This window comes from Colobus angolensis, unplaced genomic scaffold (assembly GCF_000951035.1).
Source record: "Colobus angolensis palliatus isolate OR3802 unplaced genomic scaffold, Cang.pa_1.0 Scaffold8, whole genome shotgun sequence".
Classification (NCBI taxonomy): domain Eukaryota; kingdom Metazoa; phylum Chordata; class Mammalia; order Primates; family Cercopithecidae; genus Colobus; species Colobus angolensis.
This window is the reverse complement of record NW_012121820.1, coordinates 17,250,679-17,256,155: the sequence shown is the minus strand read 5'-3', so window position 1 is coordinate 17,256,155 and position 5,477 is coordinate 17,250,679. Positions and strand designations below refer to the sequence as shown.

The following is a 5,477-nucleotide window of genomic DNA, read 5'->3' as shown; positions in this document are numbered from 1 at the left end:
GCCCGGCCCTTTTACTTTTTTTTAAGTTATGGGCTCTCGCCATGTTGCCTAGGCTGTTCTTGAACTCCTGGGCTCCATCAATCCTCCCACCTCAGCTTCCCAAAGTCCTGGGATTACAGGTGTGAGCCATGGGACCCAGCCTCTTGGGAAGTTTTCATCATTCATTTTAGAGTTTACTTCTTTAATCTGCCACTATTCTGTAACTGCATGAGGACAAGAACTTCTTTTGTTTGCCTATTACTCAGCATTTAGGGAAGCACTCAGCACACATTAACTAAATGAGACTGTTAGCTCTTCGGACAGGTGTCTTATCCTTAGAATAGTTTAAATCCCCAGATTTCCAGGGTAGTGCTGATTTTTCCAAACACTATATTAAAGTGTTTGGGGAGTGGGAGGCAGAGCTTTGTATTTCTTTTCGGATGGTTTCATTCTTTTCAGTAGGGACAAGGCACAATTACACATCTGGCCCAGTTCGGCTGGTATTCATGGAGTTCCTGCTCTGTGTCAGGCACCTGCCAAGGGCTGGCAGTCCCTGGAGGGGAACCCATGCTCCTTACTCTGGAGGAGCTCACTGAATGGGGTGGTGACAGAGTGGGCTCCTTCCTGGATGAGGACGGGTGCCCATCAATATCATGGAGTGATTTCTGTGGCCTCCTGGGCCAGTCCTGTCCGGGGAGTAAAGATCCTACCTTAGCGGATGGAATAGCCTCTCTGTTCTTCAGCCTCATGTCGTTGACATGGGAATAACAATACCTGGGCCGGGTGCGGTGGCTCACTCCTGTAATCCCCAGCACTTTGGGAGGCTGAGGCGAGCAGATCACATGAGGTCAGGAGTTTGAGACCAGCCTGGCCAACATGGTGAAACCCTGTCTTTACTAAAAATACAAAAATGAGCCGGGTGTGGTGGTGGGTGCCTGTAATCCCAGCTACTTGAGAGGCTGAGGCAAAAGAATTGCTTGAACCTGGGAGGCAGGGGCTGCAGTGAGCCGAGATTGTGCCACTGCACTGCAGCCTGGGTGACAGAGTGAGACTCTGTACCCGCCCTGCCGCAAAACAAACAAACAAACAAACACCCAATACCTGCTTGCTGCTGCCTCCCTATGGGGAGTTCAGCATTCATCTGGAAGGGAGCTCTTGAACACAGAATGGGCATATGGCATGGAAATGAGTCCTGACAGCCACTTCCTGCTCAGAGTTTTAGGATCCTGCAGCCTGGGTACACTGAAATGGTGCTGCTGTTCTTAAGGAGGTTTTTTGTTTTTGTTTTACATTATTGGGGTCTTGCTGTGTTGCCCAGGCTGGTCTTGAACTCCTGGGCTCAAGCGATCCTCCTGAGGAGGAATTTTACAAACCCAAGACCAGGAAACCCCAGGGAGAGAACCTCTGGCTTGGGTAGCGTGAGTACCCACTTGAACCTGGTTGGAGCTGTGTGGCCTCAGGCAAAGCATGCAAGCTTCCTGCATCTCATCTGTGAATGAGGCGCACCACAGGCGCCACAGGGCTGTGGGGAGAGTTGCAGGAGTCCGGCACAGAGTGGGTGCTCAGTAAGGCTTAGTTTCCTTTCCCCTCCTTCAGGAAGACCACAGTCACCACCTGCAATAGACTGAGAGACTCCTTCCTGCCGCAGGTGGAGCTGGGGGCTGGGCCCAAAGGCAGACAGAGACAGGGGAGCTGTACTCAGGCTGGAAGCCTCCCCAAAGTCTCTGCAGCTCCCTTCACCTGGTCAAGGACTTGGTCAGGTCAAGGCCAATAAGCCCCTGGGGGCAAAATAAAGACCATGCCATAGGCCAGCCTAGGAGGAGGCAGTATTAGCCACAACTTTTATAAGACAGCATCTAATCATTAACTACACAAATTTTTGAAAATCTTACTATGTGCCAGGCACTTTCTGGAGGACATGAGGTATCGGGTAAAAGGAAAAAGTTAGTCAACAGCAGCCGAGATCAGCTCACTGCCCAGAATATTGGTTGTTTTTTTTTTTTTTTTTTCAATGTCTCACTTGGGCCCCATTTCAGATACAGTGACCAACTCCCTGAGAGGACAACCTTGTGCTTCTGGTCACATAGCCCATTCGTGCAGGGCTGGGCCTGCTGTCATGTGTATTTTGTGCTTCTGAAGATCATTTTTCAGTAGTGGGTGTAAGAGTGATGAATTTGACCAGGCACGGTGGCTCATTCCTATAATCCCAGCAATTCAGGAGGCTGAGACAGGAGGATTGCTTGAGGCCAGGAGTTTGAGACCAGCCTGGGCAACATAGTGAGACCTCCCCCCGGCCCCTGCCATCTCTACAAAAATATAACAAATTAGCTGGGTATGGTGGTACATGCCTGTAGTCTCAGCTACTTGGGAGGCTAAGGTGGGAGGATCCCCTGAACCCAGGAGTTCAAGGGTGCAATGAGCTAGGACTGCACCACTACACTTGAGCCCAGGGGTTCAAGTCTATAGTCATGATTATGCCGCCGCACTCCAGCCTGGGTGACAGAACGAGACCCCAACTCAACAAAAAATAATAATGAATTTGGATCGAGTTAAAGGGAGATCTCTCCCTTTCTTTCAACTGAGAAATATCACCCTTTTGAGAGTGAGATTTCACTGTAGGCTCTCTAGCTGAACTGTCTTGAGAGATGATAGCCCTCACATTCCTGCCTTTGGAGTCTCACTGCAGCGCAGAGAGGGGCCCAAAGTCGCACAGCAAATGTGCAACTGAGATGGGACTAGGACGGGCGTGAAGACAAGCTGCAGGGAAGAGCGTAAGCTCCAAGAGGCAGTCAAAGGTGGAGCAGGTGGGTCTTGGTTCTTCTGGGACCCCCAGAAACCACCCCTCTTTACAGCCACTCTCCCTTCTCCTTGAGCTGTTTTTTTCCCAATGGCAAATAAAGCCCAGACCCAGTCTGAGCCGGGAGACCATTCTTCCTCACCTGGCTCTAGGCCATCCGAGAACAAAAGCAAGCATACTTACTGGTTTGTCATCACAGGCTTGGGAAGACGGCTCTGCTGAGACGCATGTTCTGGCTGGACAGGTTAGGACTTTGGGGCCCCTTCTGGAAGCCTGCCAGTGTCCTTGGTCCTAGGACACCCAGAACTCTCTCAGCCTGGAAGGAGCTTCAGGGAGAGGCTAGGTGTTGGTTTGGGTAGCTCAGCATCCGTCTGCAGTCAGCAGTTTGTACAGCAGGGATGGATCAGCTGCCCCATGCTCCTGAGGGATTCTGGATTGGGGAACCCTCCCAAGCACAGCCGAGCCAGGGAAGGAAGGCCCAGGGCCCTTTGAGCTCTGTCACAGAGACACAGGCGTGGGGTCCTTGGAGCTCTAGCTCTGACTGCAGACTCTGTGGTTCTCACAACCACCCGTTTCCTCTGACGGCATCACAGACCATGGAGGAGCCACCTTCCCCGAGTTCCTGTTTCTAGGGGAGCAGCTGCTGCCTTGTCATGATCCTGGAGCAAAAGGTTTTTCTCTGGCTTTGTGGCATGGTCTTGTCCAAGGAACACAGAACTGAGGAAAATGAGCAGGAGTTCCCATGCTGGCCTGACCATAACAATCACTCAACCGGGCTTAATTGTAGTAATTTCTGGGATCTCCCAAACTTTCTAAATCCAAGTCACCAGACAGGGAGCCCAGGAATCTAAATTTTAAACCACGAGATTCCCTTGACTGCCGAGTTTGGGAAGCAGCGCCTTCTCAACCTTTAGTGTGCATAGAAATCACCTGGAGATCTTGTTAAACTGCAGGCTCTGATTCAGAAGGTCTGGGGCGGAGTTCAATATTTTGCATTTCTAATAAGCTCCCAGGTGACCCCCATGTTGCCAGTCTGGGGACACTTTGAATAGCAGTATCTGGACAGTGGTCTCCAAGTGTGGTCCCTAGACCAGCAGCCTCAGCGGGAATTTGTTAGACATGCAAATTTTCAGGCTGCATCCCAGATCCACGGAATCATACTCTGGGGGTAGGCCCGGCAATCTGTTTTTATGCTTCCAGGTGATTCCAATGCATGCCCAGGCTTGATTTCTTTTTTAACAGGGTCTTGCTTTGTCACCCAGGATAGAGTGCAGTGGCACAATCATAGCTCAGTGCAGCCTTGACCCAGGCTCAAGTAATCCTCCCTTCTCAGCCTTGAGTAGCTAGGACTACAGGTGTGCACCAGCACTCATGGCTAATTTTAACATTTTTTTGTAGAGATGAGGTTTCACTGTGCTGCCTAGGCTGGTCTCAAACTCCTAGCTTCAATTGATCCTCCCGCCTCTGCCTCCCTAAGTGTTGGGATTACAAGCATGAGCCACAGTCCATGCCCAAGCTTGAGAGTCACTGGTCTAGGATAAAGAATGTGACTCTGGCTGAATTGTCTTTGATCAGTGTGTTACCTTCAGTCCCACCTTTCATTAAGATTTAACCACACCCTCTTGCTCCTTCCCCATTAGGGGGATTAGTACTCCTGGAGACAAAGGGCCCACTGCACTGAAATGACTCCTGACTCCAGTTCAGCCCATGCAGCCTTTTCTGGGGCCTTGCCAGCTAGAGCACTCCTGCTCAGGTTCTCCCTTGATCCTGGGGAAGGCTGGTTTGACTTTTATCTTTGTAGGCACTTGGCATAGCGAGCTGAAGGAGCCAGAGCGGAGGCACACTTCTGCACGAAAGTTCTAATCAGGATGTTAGAATGGGTGACAGCCACTCAGGGACGTAGGCCTTGGCTTGAGCCCACCTTCCCACTCCTGCTGCCATACAACTCTAATGCCCGTCTTCTTACGACAGGCAAATTTCCAAAACAAGCCTCAAGGTGCAGTTCATGAATGAGGCAGGAAGTAGGGAATCTCTAGTCTCTTCTTAAAACAATCCCACCGCATAACTCTCCTTTTCTACTTAGGGAAGCACCTAAGAATTACAAAATTTAAAATCCTAGGTCTTCCACTAAGAAATATGCACTGGTGTTCCTCCCTGGCTCCTGGCCAGAGCTCTTAAAACCCTTCTAATTTCCTCGGTGACAGAAGTGTTTTCTGTTCTAATGAGGCAACACTTGGTGGGCTCCTGGATGGGGACTGGTCACTAGAAAGACAAAGCCATCATTATGAGCTTGGAGCTTTCAGTCCCACCGTCATCCTCTGGAGTAGGGAGAGGAGCTGGAGATTGAGTTAATAATTGATAATGCTTATGTGATGAAGCTTCCATAAAAATCCCTAAAGTACGAGGTTCAGAGAGCTTCCAGGTTGGTGAACACATCCAGCACACCAGAAGAATGGCACACTCTAACTCCCTGGGACCCCTCCAGACTTTGCTCTACGTATTTTTTTTTTTTTTTTAAAGACGGAGTCTTGCTGTGTTGCCCAGACTGGAGTGCAGTGGCACAATTTAGGCTCACTGCATCCTTTGCTTCCTGCGTTCAAGCGATCCTCTTGCCTCAGCCTCCTGAGTAGTAGGGATTACAGGTGCCCACCATCATGCCCAGTTAATTTTTGTATTTTTAGTAGAGATGGGGTTTCATCAT

General features: G+C 50.1%; 1 protein-coding gene across 1 annotated transcript in view; it reads right to left on the bottom strand.

The window, feature by feature from the left end:
- SLA2 (Src-like-adaptor 2) overlaps positions 1-3,339 on the bottom strand; it is a 33,593-nt gene extending 30,254 nt beyond the window's left edge. The window contains exon 1 of the mRNA XM_011929104.1: positions 2,960-3,339. The gene's annotated coding sequence lies outside the window, so the exon portion shown is untranslated. The remainder of the gene's footprint in view (positions 1-2,959) is intronic.
- Between the last annotated feature and the right edge of the window lie 2,138 nt (positions 3,340-5,477).